Source organism: Oreochromis niloticus, linkage group LG18 (assembly GCF_001858045.2).
Source record: "Oreochromis niloticus isolate F11D_XX linkage group LG18, O_niloticus_UMD_NMBU, whole genome shotgun sequence".
Classification (NCBI taxonomy): Eukaryota; Metazoa; Chordata; class Actinopteri; order Cichliformes; family Cichlidae; genus Oreochromis; species Oreochromis niloticus.
In genome coordinates, this window is record NC_031982.2 from 36,309,282 (window position 1) to 36,324,617 (window position 15,336).

Here is a 15,336-nt window from a genome sequence, read left to right on the forward strand (position 1 = left end):
GAGAATCTCTTCTTTTCCACTTGATGATCTGCTGCACCTTGCGGTGTGGTAGGACTGTATCACTCACACTTTCCCACACAGCTGGTTATACATGAGACCACTGACTGACATTTTCTCGTCGCTATTTTCTTTCACACCCTGGGAATCTTTGGACTTTACCCCTTGGACATTTTTTATTTGGGACTTTGAATAATAAGCTGTTGTGTAGAACATTCTCCACATGTGAAAGGAGTGTGAGATTTTCATTTGAAAGGACATTGAATCTGAATGATCTGTTTTCTGTAACAGTTAAGGAGTCAGGGTGCACCCAACACTGAAAACCCAAAGGTAACACTTGGCCAAATCACTATTTTAGTAGTTTTATGTGTTTTAGTTTTCATTTTTTGTAAGTTTTCTCTCTACAATTGTAAAGTACCTTAACCTGTGTTTGTCAAGCCTGTGGTTTATTTCACTAAAGCCGACTGGTTCTTTTGAGTAACATTCATGTCTCTGTGTGTCATTTAAACACAACCCTGTGCTCCTGTAGTCGAACCTATTGGCCCATTGATATATTCTTTTCAGCGATTCCCCACTGTGGTACAGTTGCCTTATTTCTTTAAGTTCTGCTAGTTTCTTCAGGTTCTTGTGTGTGGTTCTGTTTAAAGTAAAGATTAAATAATTAATTACAATAATTAAAATAATTAGAAAACTTGTTTTCTTGAACCATTTCATTCCTGTCAGGGCAGCAGTTTCATCACAGCCCATAATGTTCAGCCTTCTGCAGCTGAGCTGTTAAACTGGACAAAATAATAAAAATGGCTCAGACGTTCAGTTATTAATAAAGAAGGATTACATCTGCACCCAAAGGGTCATGAAAACATTCAAATATACATCGTAGTCTAATACAAGTGAAGCATTTAAATAAACTGCAAAGTAACTTAAAGTAAATGAATTATTTCCTGTTGGATCACACACCATCAAACTGACCAAAGAGCCACAAAGTAAAACAGATGTTGTGTCCAAAAGTGTCAGCTGTAACTGGGACTGCTGCTGCACCACAACAATCCTGCATGTCGTGTCCACAGACATGACGTCTCTCAGGTTTGTGTTTTAAGATCCAATCAAATAAGATGATGCTTCATTTGAACAAACAGTTGTGAATAAAAATCCTTCCCAACATACACAAACTATTCTGAGATGTTTCTTGAATTCAGGACTTCTTACACATTTTTCTCCAAATGTCTCAAGTTTCAGACTTTTTAACTGTGTGAGTATCACCGACTCTCTGACTCTGTCTACATCGTTAATGTGACTTCTGCTTGTGTGACGTGTCACACGGCTCCCTTAAATCATTTTGGTTATAAAGTGTGTTAACCACAGGAGGAGGAGTGACTGAGAGCAGAGAGGAGGAGCAGAGATTCAGGGAGGAGCTGAGCTGTTACTGAACTATAGAAGAGAGAAAAACCTCCACATTCAACAGAGTTCAACACAAAACAAACTTTATGTTCCTCAACATGCTGTCATTACATCACTGTGTGTTTCCTCTGATTCTTCTCACTCTCACAGGTATGCTCACCTACACAGGAAACTATGTTCAATTCAAATGATTCATTAATGTCAATTATTTATTGAAACAGTTCCAACATTTCTTCCTTCAGGTGTCAGCTGTGATCAGCTCACTCCATCCAAAGATGAAGAGTCCAGTTTAGAGGGCAGCACAGTTACTCTGACCTGCACGTACACCAAAGGTGCTGCTGATTATTTCTTCTGGTATCGACAACATCCAGGAAAAACACCAGAGTTCCTGATCTCTCATTTGGAGTCGGGAGAAATAGGAATACCACCCAGCAGCTCCAGACTCTCTGTTGGAGTCAGAAAGGATGAAACAAAAATGGATCTTCAGATCTCCTCTGCTGCAGTGACAGACTCTGCTGTGTACTACTGTGCTGTGAGGCCCACAGTGACAGGAAACACCAAAACTCTGTACAAAAACCTTTGGAGCAAAGACAACAGAATACTCCACAACATCCACTAGAGGGAGCCACACACTGTTAAACCTCTGATTCTTGTGTCATTGGACTGATGACAAAGACAACAGAGAAATGAAGCAGTAAAGATCAGAGACAGAGACAGAGCTGCTGTGGAAGCACAAAACTATTTGATTGGCCGAGCCATTAAACTGGCCCCGCCCACTGAAGTTGAGCTCATCCAATGACATTATTTGTTGGTCATTGTGCTGCAGTGGAAGAACATTGTTCATGTGCTGTCTGTCTGGCTTTAATAACTCCAAAGACATGTTGCTGCACCTCTTTTTGCTTCTATCTCACATTATAGGTGAGTTTAAGAACAGGGATTAAAGTTTAGTTGAAGCTGCTGCATTAAGCAGATATACAGACTGCATTTCACTACTTTTCTTCTTTCTTTTTCCAGGACTCACAGCTGGAGACTCAATCACTCCTCAACAAACTGAAGTCACTGAAACAGAAGGAGAATCTGTCACACTCACATGTGACTATGAGACAACAACAGGCTATGCACGTCTTTTCTGGTACAAACATCATTCTGACCTTCAGGCTCCTCAGTTTATACTCTGGAAAGATGGACAAGGAGGCAGTGATGAATATATTCCTGATAATCGATATAAAACCAAAACATCACGTTCATCAACTACTCTGACCATAACAGCCCTAACCCTGGCAGACACAGCTCTCTACTACTGTGCTCTACAAACACACTGATACAAAGTGTAGAAGAGGCTGTACAAAAACCTGAACACAGATATCTGACTACTCTTCAAAGAGGAGGGAAGTGGTATTCAAAGCACAGCTTCATATCAGATGGATTCTGCTAATTCCTGTTTTATCAGAGTCACTGTGGTTACAGCTGCTAATGAAACACTGTGGGAGGATTCACATGAGCAGCAAATCCACATCAACCACAAACCAACTGTAGGAACGTTCAGACACAATAAAAACTGTCAAACATCCAAAGCTGCTCATTTACACTATTTTATATTTAGTGGATGAGGACATGCAAAAATGCAGCAGAAGCCAAATAAACAGAGTAACAGAGGTTTATCTCTTTAAGGTAAAATCTCTCACATGAAGCTAAAAGTCCAACCAGGAAGACCATCTCATGCTTATTCCATTTATTCTCTTTGAACTCATCACATCAGATGATGATGCTCTCCTTCATCATTGTCCTGCTCTGGTACTTTGTGCCTGGCCTTCTTGAGGTCTCTGAGCAGGATCCTGGACGCTGCATCATCTGGTAACTCTGTTGTGCTTCTGAGGACTTTATGTGTCAGAGTGACAGAATGGTGGTTTCTGTTTTACTGGACTTGTGTGCTAACCACAGTATAGGTGGATGTCTGACTCTATAATTGCATCATCAGGTCTGCAGCAGTATGTTCTGGACACTCTGGTGAAGAGAGGAGCTGAGCGGTCATCTGATCACCATCTGGGGGTGAGTTGAGTCAGGTGGTGGGGGAGAATGCTGGACAGGCCTGGCGTATCAAAGTGGTTCAGGTGATCTTCAACTCCCACCTCCAGCAGAGCTTTGGCAGCAGTCTGAGTGAGGCTGGGGACTCAGTGCTGATGGGGCTGTGCAGAGCTTTGGCTGCAAGCTGGTTGGTGCTTGTAGTGTTGGTGACCTCCTAACCAGATCTCATTAACTCCTCATGTTTTGGGGAATGAAAGGTCCAGCTGAAACATCCACTCTTTGTCAGATTGTTGTCTTCATTCTGGTGGAAATTCAGCTCTTAATTTATGACTTATGAGTTTGTGCTTGTAGCTTCTGTTACCTCACCATGTTCTCCTGTGTCTGCTCATAGCTCTGTGGACTTGAGTTACCTGAAACCTGAAGGATTCTCTCATTGTCTGCTGTTTGGAAAGGACTTACTTGTAACAGAGCTGGAAAACTCGCCTGGAAAACTCACCTGCCCATCCACTCTCCACCCACTCAGCCTTCTGAAACCTTCACTTACCTCCCTGACACAGAAACTCTAAAAGTGAAACACAAGAAAGGACTCTAATAAATACTATATAAGCAGTTCTGACTGCACTGACACTCAGCAGTCGTTCTCTCGGGCAGTTCTCTGGTGTCTCCCTGCTCTGTCCCTCTGCAGGAAACCTACTTACCTCCCCCCCTGTCTTTGAACCTTCTCAAAATAAAAGCATGTAAAGCTTTAGCCTCATGTGGGCTGCTTTAGAGTCGATGCATTCCTGTAATCATGACACTGAGAGTTTGCTCCAGTGATTTAAGTCATGTATTAATCGTAGTGGAGAGAAATTAATATGAATATTTCCTGTGTGAAGATGATGGTGTGATATCAGGGCTGCCACATGAAGGGGCAAAGTGAACAAGTTTATGAATACCTCAGAAAAAGAAAAACTTCAATGAGTATAAATGATCTTCTGATATTAACAATATCCTGGAACACCAACATGCACGCTCAGTCATCCAGGTAAGCAAATCCTAAAAAGCTGATTCTGTTCATCTGGATGTTTTCAGTGGGAGAAACGTTTCATCATCATCATCAGGTGACTTCTTCAGTCTCAGCTGACCTTTGCACAATGACTGAAACCAGCACCACTGAATGAACAATGGGCTGTGAGGTCAGTTTATGATCATTAATATGCAAATTGTCACAACCATTGATCAACATCCACTGATCAATGGTCATGAGTACCATTCTCTGTTAATCATACTAAGCTGCTGTGGAAGCACAAAACTACTTGATTGGCTGAGATGAAATTACAAAAATATATTAGAGCTGAAATATGAGCTCCACCTGAAAGTGAAAATGCTGCTACTAGTGTGTAAAGCAGGAGGAAGTGAGAGAAGGAGGAGAGATTCAGGGAGGAGCTGAGCTGTTACTGAACTAGAAGAGAGAGAAACCTCCACATTCAACAGAGTTCAGCACACAAACCATAAACTTTACCTTCATTCAACATGTTGTCTTTGGACTATTATGCACTTTCTTTACTGATTCTCACCATTCTAACAGGTACGTTACAATCTGTGTGTTTGAAGAAATACATTTGAATTGTGATGATTTATAAAAGAATAAAATATGTTTCTGTTCCTTTAGGTGTCAGCTGTGAAGATCTCACTCCAACCAACAAAGAAGTGTTCAGTGTAGAAGGCAGCACTGCTACTCTGTCCTATAGATACTCCAAAAAGGCAACTGGAAGCGATCATTTCTACTGGTATCGACAATATCCTGGAAAACCACCAGAGTTCCTGATCTATCATTTGGGATCAGGAAGTGTAATGAAAGAAGAAATCTCTGGACTGTCTGTTCAAGTTGTGGATGATCAAAAACAAATCGATCTCAACATCTCCTCTGCTGCAGTGACAGACTCTGCTGTGTACTACTGTGCTCTGCAGCCCACAGTGACAGGAAATCACCAGGAGAAAACAGCTGTACAATAAAAATGTAATTCAGTGGGTTTTTTTTACATACTAAGGTAGAACATGTCAGAGGTGGAGTAAGAAGCAGGAAAAAAGCTCTTTCCTTTATCATGGGAGGTTTGGGCCCATCAAGCCTGCTGTGAGTCCAACTCTGGAAGGAAAGTAGACGATTCAGCAGATGGTTTAAAAACAGGAGGGATGCTTCAGAAGGAAGAGCCAGATTGTGAGACAGTGGTTGGTTGAAGAGGCTTCAGAAAGAACACACACACACACACACACACACACACACACACACACGAAGTCTGGTGTGTCCACACTCTTCATCTCAGCTGAGATATGAATCTTCAAATAGCAAAGAAAATCTGAATGACAGACTCAGAAAGACTCACTGCAACATTTTGATTATTTATCATCACTGTAAATTTTACTAGCTGTGTCCCAAAACGTCGGCTGCATCCTTCGGAGGACACGGCCTTCGCGGTATACGTGGGCCGGGTCCTTCGAAGACCGAGAAGGCCGGAAGTGCGAGGCTGTGAAATGGGACGGTCTAGCCTTCAGATTTGCGTCACCGCTGTCTCGGTGGAGTTTAATAAACTCGGCCGTCTGCTCCTTGCTATCTAAAATATAACAGGACACTGGCGTAAATTCTCGACCGTCTCACACTTCTGTTTAATCAGTTTTCTTTTTGACGTTTATTCTGCTGTGTGAAAACCAAGGAGGAACCCACCCGATGGATTAATAAAGTTTTAGTTAATCTAATAATCTAATAACTTTGATCTCAGCCAACCCGATTTACTCCGGAACAAATAAAACACCGAAATAAGGCAAACAATTACATTTTTAAGTTATCCGAGTGACTTATATATCATGTTTAACCCGAGTAGCGAAAGAGCGGGGGTCTGAAAACGATGAAGCCGGGAGTCCGCTGCTCTCGCCGGCTCGAGCGACCATTGAATCCCCCGGTTTGCTATCGAGCAGGTGGGTAACAGACGTCTCCGAAAACGTCGGCGCACTTTTGCAAATATGCGATGTCTTGATAAACCGAGCAGATATTTGAAGTTTACACAGCTACTTTCTCGCCTGAAAATATGTTAAAAGTTTATTTTGTGACCCAGAAAGATTAATAAGACTAACTTTAAAACTTAGTAGCGGCCGCCATTGTTGGCAGCTGAAATTTGGCTGGACCGCGCTATGAATTCTGGGATATGGTGGGCCACGAAGGACACACCCAACCCATCCTTCAAATTCGGGGAAATGAAGGACGCATTTGTCGGCTGCATTTGAAGGAGTCGACGAATTGGGACAGCCTTCGTCGCCTGGCTGTGACGTAATCGGCCTTCAAATGCGGCCTCCGGAGGATGCAGCCGACGTTTTGGGACACAGCTACTGTTTCACTCACCTCCATGTTGGAGCGTCAAAATCAATCATAGGCCCCGCCCACCAAAGTGCAGCTAAACCAATGAGATGATTTCTGTCTGCAGAGCAAAAAGTTTGAGGAAATAAAATCACAACCTGATGAATCTGCTGCAGTGGAAGGACATTGTTCATGTGCTGTCTGTCTGGCTTTAATAACTCCAAAGACATGTTGCTGCACCTCTTTTTGCTTCTATCTCACATTATAGGTGAGTTTAAGAACAGGGATTAAAGTTTAGTTGAAGCTGCTGCATTAAGCAGATATACAGACTGCATTTCACTACTTTTCTTCTTTCTTTTTCCAGGACTAACAGCTGGAGACTCAATCACTCCTCAACAAACTGAAGTCACTGAAACAGAAGGAAAATCTGTCAAACTCACATGTAACTATCAAACAAGTGATAGTTATATTTACCTTCACTGGTACAGACATCATTCTGACCTTCAGGCTCCTCAGTTTATACTATGGAAAAGAGAAGGATCATGGAGTGGTGAATACATACCTAATAAACGTTACAAAACCCAAACATCAGATACAACAACTACTCTGACCATAACAGCCCTAACCCTGGCAGACACAGCTCTCTACTACTGTGCTCTAGAAACACAGTGATACAAAGTGTAGAAGAGGCTGTACAAAAACCTGAACACAGATATCTGACTACTCTTCAAAGAGGAGGGAAGTGGTATTCAAAGCACAGCTTCATATCAGATGGATTCTGCTAATTCCTGTTTTATCAGAGTCACTGTGGTTACAGCTGCTAATGAAACACTGTGGGAGGATTCACATGAGCAGCAAATCCACATCAACCACAAACCAACTGCAGGAACGTTCAGACAGAAACAAATTAGTGAATACAGTCAAACAGAAAAGCTTCTGATAAACAAATATCTCACATTTAGCATATTTTATAACTGACTGTCAAAGTAAAACAGGAAACTGGGCACAGAACTAAACCTAAGAACTAGAATTCAAAAACAGAACTCAGAATACAAGAAGTTATAGACAAAGGAGAAATCAAAGAATAACAACAACGTTTCAGTGTGTAATGTGGAGCTGAGCAGTGTGGGTCCGTAGCGCCAATGGTGCACGATTAATTCCCAGACCACTGCTCATTTCTCCGCTGCTTTTACCAACTCTGTCCTTTGTGATGCTAACAGTAATGAGGATCTTTCGGTTGATAAGCTCACTAATCTGTTTATCTCAGCTTGCTCCTCTATTCTCGATACCGTGGCTCCTCTAAGGCCTAAGCGCACTAAACTGTTACGTCAACCCTGGTTGAACGAAACTACCTGGGCTCTCAGACACGAATGCCGTCGCGCTGAGAGAAAATGGAAAAAGGACAAACTTCAGGTCTCTTCTGAAATCCTCCAAAATTGTTTATCAAAATATCAAAAGACTGTTAAAGCTGCCAAGTCTGCCTTCCTGTCAGGTATAATTACAAAAAACAGTCACAAGCCTCGAGTCCTTTTTAAAATCTTTAACTCTATGATCAACCCTGATGTCATTACTCATAGAGATGCTTCCCCCGCACTCTGTGATAACTTCCTCAAGTATTTCACTGATAAAATCTCAGCCCTAAGGGCTCCATATTTGCTGACATTGGCTGGCCAAGTTCCTGCTTCTCAAGTTCAGATTGTTTTTCAGCAGTTTGAGTGTCTTTCTCCACCTTAATTCAATTCAATTCAATTCAATTTATTTATATAGCACTTTTCACAGGATAAAAACCACAAAGTGCTTCACAGTAATATAAGACAGAAATACATAAAATACATTAAAATACATTAATAATCAAACATACAGCACAAATCTAATTAAAAGCCAATCTAAATAAATGAGTCTTAAGCTGCTTTTTAAAAGAATAAATACAATCAAGACAACGTAAAGATGGAGGGAGAGCATTCCACAACCTGGGGGCCACCGCTCTAACAGATCGATCACCTCTAGTCTTAAAACGAGTTCGTGGGACGACCAACAGCCTTTGATTAGAAGATCTCAGGCTGCGAGAGGGAGGGTGGGGTTCTAAAAGATTGGAAATGTAGGCAGGGGCATCACAATTCAAAGCTTTAAAAGTCAGTACCAAGATTTTAAAATGAATTCTAAAATGTACTGGAAGCCAGTGTAATGAACGTAGCACTGGTGTAATGTGCTCTCTTTTTCGTGTCTTGGTTAAAAGCCTTGCAGCAGCATTTTGGACTAACTGGAGACGCTCAAGATTCCTTTTGCTCAAACAAAGAAAAAGGCTGTTACAATAATCTAAGCGAGATGAAATAAAAGCATGAATAACCATTTCTAACTCAGATTTAGACAGCAAAGTTCGCAGTTTGGAGATGTTTCTTAGCTGAAAAAGGCAATTCCTAATCAACTGTCGAGAGTGTTGCTCTAGGGACATGGCAGAATCAAAGATCACACCAAGGTACCGGAGGCTCAAGTGAACAGATGAGCCAAGAGAACCAAGGTGCTGTTTGATTAGAGATATCTGGTTGTCGGGGGCAATAATTAATGTTTCTGACTTCTCAGAGTTCAACTGTAAGTAGTTGTCACCAAGCCACTGTTCAATGGAAGCTAAACAATTAATTAAAGAGGACAGTTTATGGACTTCCATCGGCTTAAAAGAGCAATAGAGCTGGATATCATCCGCATAGAAGTGATAAGACACCTCAGGGAACTGCCTAATTATAAGTCCTAGAGGTAACATGTACAAAAGAAAAAGAATAGGACCCAGAACTGAACCCTGCGGTACCCCACATGTCAGATCCTTAGAATGTGACATAAACCGATTCGCAAAAACACTAAAAGATCTGTTGGAGAGGTACGACCGAAACCACTCCAGAGCAAGACCGGACACACCGACTATGTCCCGCAGCCTGTTAATCAGGATGGTATGGTCAATAGTGTCAAAGGCAGATGTCAAGTCCAACAAAACCATGACTGAGGATGCTCCAGAGTCAGCTGACATCATAATGTCACTGGAGACTTTAAGTAATGCGGTTTCTGTTGAGTGACTTTTCTGTTGAGTGACTTAAAGGAGATAACTGGTCACCGTAGAATTTCTAACTCCCCGTATGATATTCTTCCCTCCTGCATCTTCAAGGAAGCTTTGAACACCATTGGGCCTTATATTCTACTATTGCTGAACGCATCACTGTCATCAGGTTGTGTGCCGATTGCCTTGAAACATGCTGCTGTACAACCTGTTATTAAGAAGAAAAATCTTGACCCTAGTGCTCTCTCCAGTTACAGGCCAATTTCCAAACTTCCTTTTATGTCCAAAATTTTGGAAAAAGTAGTTCTTAAGCAACTTCAGTCCTTCTTAGACGCTAACAGTATTGGTGAAAAGTTCCAGTCTGGTTTTAAACCTCGCCACAGTACAGAAACAGCTGTAAGAGTTTTTAATGATTTACTTTTAACTGGCGACTCAGGCTGCTCTGTGGTTTTGGTTTTACCTTATTTGACCTCTGCATTCAATACAGTTGATCACCACATTTTATTATCGAGGCTGGAGCACGTTGTTGGTCTCAAAGGCACAGGACTATCTTGGTTTAAATCATATCTTTCAGAGAGGACTTCCTATGGGTCAGTACTTTTCTTCTTCTGCCCCTATCCACTGTGGTGTGCCTCAGGGGTCTGTTCTTGGTCCTACTTTGTTCTCCCTGTATTTGCTGCCTTTGGGCTCTATTTTCAACAAATATAACATCTCCTTCCACTGCTATGCCGACGACATCCAAATTTACTTCCCCCTGAACTTGGATGTCTCTGACCCACTACAACCTTTGTTCAACTGTCTTCATGATGTTAAAGTTTGGCTATCACAAAACTTTCTCACTTTGAATGAAAATAAAACTGAAGTAATTGTCTTTGACAGTCATACCCCTCTGGGTCAGTTAACAGACACCCTTGGTCCTCTTGCCAGCATCTCTCTCACACGGTAAGAAACCTTGGAGTGTTTTTGGATAGCTCTCTTAAATTGGAGAAGCAAGTGTCCTCAGTGGTAAAAACTAGCTTTTATCAGTTGCATTTGATATCAAAGCCGAAGCCCTATATTCCTTTAAAAGTACTTGAAAAACGTATTCATGCATTTATCACCTGTAGACTGGACTATTGTAACTCTCTATACCTGGGCCTCCAACAATGCTCCCTCTACCGCTTGCAGTTAGTTCAAAATGCTGCTGCACACTTTCTAACAGGTGCTAGAAAGTATGATTATATCACCCCAGTTCTGGCTAATTTGCACTGGCTCCCTGTCAAACACCGTAAAGATTTTAAAATTCTTTGCTTACTTTTAAAATTGTAAACAATTTGGCACCCAGTTACCTGACTGAACTCCTCCGCTTATATGACCCCAGGAGGGCACTAAGATCATCTTGCCAGATGCTCTTAGAACAACCTAGATCCCGACTGAAGTCCAGAGGTGATCGGGCCTTTGCAATTGCAGCACCTACACTCTGGAATAGTCTCCCCGCTTCTATTCGCATTTCTGAGTCTATACATTCATTTAAACCGCATCTGAAAACTAAATTTTTTTCTTTGGCTTTCGGATCAAATTAGTTTTAACTATCATCAGGCCTGTTTTATGTCTGTCACCTTTGATGGTAGTTGGTGTGTTTGTTGTTTGTTTGTTAACTTTTAATCTCTTGCTGTGTTTTTGCTGATTGTTAAGCACTTTGATCAACCCTGTTGTTTGTAAATGTGCTATATAAATGAATAAACCTGAACCTGAGCAATAACGCAGGTGGCTGTGGCTCAGGTGGTAGAGCAGATCAGCTACTGATCGGAAGGTTGGTGGTTCGAGCCTAGGCTGCATGTCAAGTGTCCTTGGGCAAGATACTAACCCCAAATCGCCCTCTGACTGTGTGTGAATGTAGATTAGTTTGCACTTGCGTTTAGAAATGCTTGCATGAGTGGGTGTGATTGGGTCAATGAGGCATGTTGTATACAGCGCTTTGAGTACTCTGGGAGAGTAGAAAAGCGCTATGTAAGAATCATACCATTTAATGCACAAAACACTGGGTCAGCGAAGCAGGACCTTGACAATAATGTTCCTAATGATGGGTTTATATTTTATTATTGTCATTTGTATTGAGAAACATGTAATCATTTGTGTTTAGAAGTATATAGTTGATGGCATATTGAAAGAATGTCTAATCCTAGGAGGTCTGTAACAACTCTGTGTAGCATGAACAGGGGAGTGCGTTCACTCCTCTTCAGAGTGTTCTGGCATAGATCACACACCTCCTAGGAGAGGTCGCATCTTCTCTTGCTGATATATGGTATAGCAAACACGCGTATATCTGTTTGAGTGTAAGGGCCTTTTGTTCAGATGTACCGCTAGACTCCTGGCACCAGCTTTGGGGAGTCTTCCTGGGGTCACATCTTGACCCCACACATATACACACATAGACACACACACACACACACACACACACACACACAGACAGACAAGGTATTCTTTGTCCACATGTATACCTATGTAAGATGTTATATGTTAATGACCCTATGCATATTCATGTGACCACAATAAAAGGAGTGCTATGGGGAACCTTGCTGAGAGTCTGACAGAGGTCAAGTGGGTGGAACGACACTTGGCTCCAGGTTGGTCTCCCTCATGCATGAGTAACACAACGAACTCTGCCTACTTGTGTCTTGTTTCTGCTGTGTAGCAAATTGTCCTGAACGTTCCAGCGAATAGGTTTATGCTATAAACCTATCACCTAATTTACTGGTTAATCTCCAAAAGTTGATTCTGTTCATCTGGACGTAGCGTTTTGTGGGAGAAACGTTTCGTCACTCATCCAAGTGACTTCTTCAGTCTCAGCTGACTGCAGGTTTCAATCTTATAACCAGTACATTTGCATAATGACTGAAACCAGCCCATTGAAGGAACAATGGGCTGTGAGGTCAGTTCCTTAATCATAATTATGCAAATTCTCATGACCATTGATCAACAATCACTGACCAAAACCCACTGATCAAAGACCACTGATCAATGGCCATGAGTACCATTCACAGAGAGTTGGGGAATGGCTGCAATCACAGCACTGTAAGACGGCGAAAGATGTACCCTTAGGCCCCCTCCTCGATTCAGAGATGGTCTTTCCCTCTTCACGTAAATGGCCTCCTTGACTCCGCCCTCAAACCAGCGTTCCTCCCTGTCCAGGATGTGTACATCCTCATCGTTGAAAGAGTGTCCACTGGCCTGTAGGTGTAAATAGACTGCAGAGTCCTGGCCTGATGAGGTTGCTCTTCTGTGTTGTGCCATCCGCTTCGCTAGAGGTTGTTTGGTTTCCCCGATGTATAAATCCTGGCAATCCTCCTGGCACTGAACAGCGTACACTATGTTACTCTGTTTGTGTCGGGGGACCCGATCCTTGGGGTGGACCAGTTTTTGGCGCAGCGTATTTTGGGGTTTAAAAGCCACAGAGACCCGGTGTTTAGAAAAAATGCGTCTCAACTGTTCCGATACTCCTGACAAATATGGGATCACTACAGGTTTTCGCCTGGGCAGCGGTTGTCCTTCTCTCCTGGATCGGCTGGAGCTTTCTTTAGGAGCCTTCCCAGCTTTGACAAAAGTCCAGCTGGGATAACCACATTTACTCAGGGCCTTCTTGATGTGCTGTTCTTCTGCCTCCCTGGCCGCTGTGTCAGTGGGGATGGTGTTCGCTCTGTGTTGTAGCGTCCTGATGACACCCAGTTTGTGCTCCAGTGGATGATGAGAGTCAAACCTTAGATACTGATCCGTATGTGTAGGTTTACGGTACACGTCAGCTTTTAGATGTCCCCCATTACTGATGGAAATCTCACAGTCTAAGAAGGCTAACCTGCCACTTTTCATATCCTCCCTGGTGAATTTGATGTGTCGGTCCACCGAGTTAATGTGATCCGTGAAATGTAGTACGTCCTGAGATTTGATTTTCACCCAGGTGTCATCCACATATCTGAACCAATGGCTTGGTGGTGTTCCAGGGTAGGATAGCAACGCCCTCTTTTCCACTTCTTCCATGTACAAATTGGCCACGATGGGTGAAACTGGGGAGCCCATGGCACACCCATGTTTCTGCCTGTAGAACTGACCCTTGTATGTGAAGTAGGTGGAATGAAGACACAGTTCCAAAAGCAAACACACTTGGTCGATGCTGAGAGTGGTCCTGTTGCTGAGGTTGCTGTCATCCTGTAATCTCTTACGGACTACCTCCAACGCTTCCGTGACTGGGATGCAAGTGAAGAGAGATGTAACGTTGTACGAGACCATGGTTTCATCTGCCTCCATAATGACATCTCTCACCTTCTCAACAAAATCCAGGGTGTTCTGGATGTGGTGTTCAGAGCTGCCCACCAGCGGGTTGAGGATCGAAGCCAGAAACTTGGAGATGTTATAGGTGACCGAGTTGATCATGCAGACAATCGGTCTTAAAGGTGCACCCTGCTTATGTATTTTCGGTAACCCATACAGACTTGGTGTAGACTCCCCTGGGTACAGCCTGTGGTATGAGGTCCGGTCGATAGCCTTGTCTTGTTCTAACTGCTTCAGACAGTCTATGACCCTCTTCCTGTAGCCACTTCCTGGGTCTCGTTTCAGGGGCTCATAAGTATTTTCATCACTGAGTAGTGACAAAATCTTCTCATGATAGTCTTTCTGGTTCCGCTACATCCAGATGAACAGAATCAACTTTTGGAGATTTACTTTCCTGGATGACTGAGAATGCATCAAGACGTTACTGGTTAATGGTGCACAAATTGTAATCATAAAGAAAATAAACAGAGGTAAGTCAGAGTCAAACAGGCAGAGTTTCTTTTCCTTTTTTCATTCATGTTGCAGTGACAGCAATCAGTTGAAGCTTTTGTGGGAAACTCCTGCAGCTCCAGCAGGGGATACCTGTAGGAAAGAAATAACGTCTATGTTAGATTGTACACATGTGGACACATTGGGCAAAGTTTATCTGTTAGACTGTCCAGCAGAGAGACAATGGAGTGCATGCTGTGCAGTGGAGTGAGGAGTGCTCAGACCTCTACACTGGAGAAAACAAACAGCCACTCCATAAATGCATGACACAATACAGAAGAGGACAAGACTCAGGTATACATCTGCACCTAAAGGTCAAAAGTCAAATCACTCTTGAGGATGCCAGTGTTCACATTTTGGGCAGAGAAGACAGATGGTTTGAAAGAGGAGTGAAAGAAGCATCTATGTCCACTGTGAACGACCCCCTTTAAATAGAGGGCGGGGCTTATGGCACCAACCGTCTGCTACCTACAGTGTAGTGTGAGATCCTTCCCAGACGCCTCACCCCCACTCACATCTTGTGTCAGGTGATCTCAATAGATCAGATGATAGGATGAGGTCTCAGAATGGTTTCACTGGAAACTCTGGTGGTAATGATTCACACCTTGGCTCATGATGACAAACATTATTAATCATGGATCAATGACCTTCTTAAAGGGCAACTCCCACTGGGCTTTAAATCCCTGGGACTCTCCATCATTTGGATTTAGAACTGAAGAAGCTTCTTGGATGAGATTTGACACGTCTT

The 15,336-nt window shown here is 42.7% G+C and overlaps 1 protein-coding gene and 1 long non-coding RNA gene across 3 annotated transcripts in view; one reads left to right on the forward strand and one right to left on the reverse strand.

Annotated features, from left to right (window-relative positions):
• Nucleotides 1–15,336, reverse strand: part of LOC100704393 (zinc finger protein OZF) — an 883,579-nt gene that overhangs the window by 783,606 nt on the left and 84,637 nt on the right. The window lies entirely within an intron of this gene.
• Nucleotides 2,045–2,675, forward strand: LOC112842824 (uncharacterized). The gene is made up of 2 exons (XR_003214838.1): nt 2,045–2,313; nt 2,410–2,675. It is a non-coding gene; the product is annotated as an uncharacterized LOC112842824 (long non-coding RNA).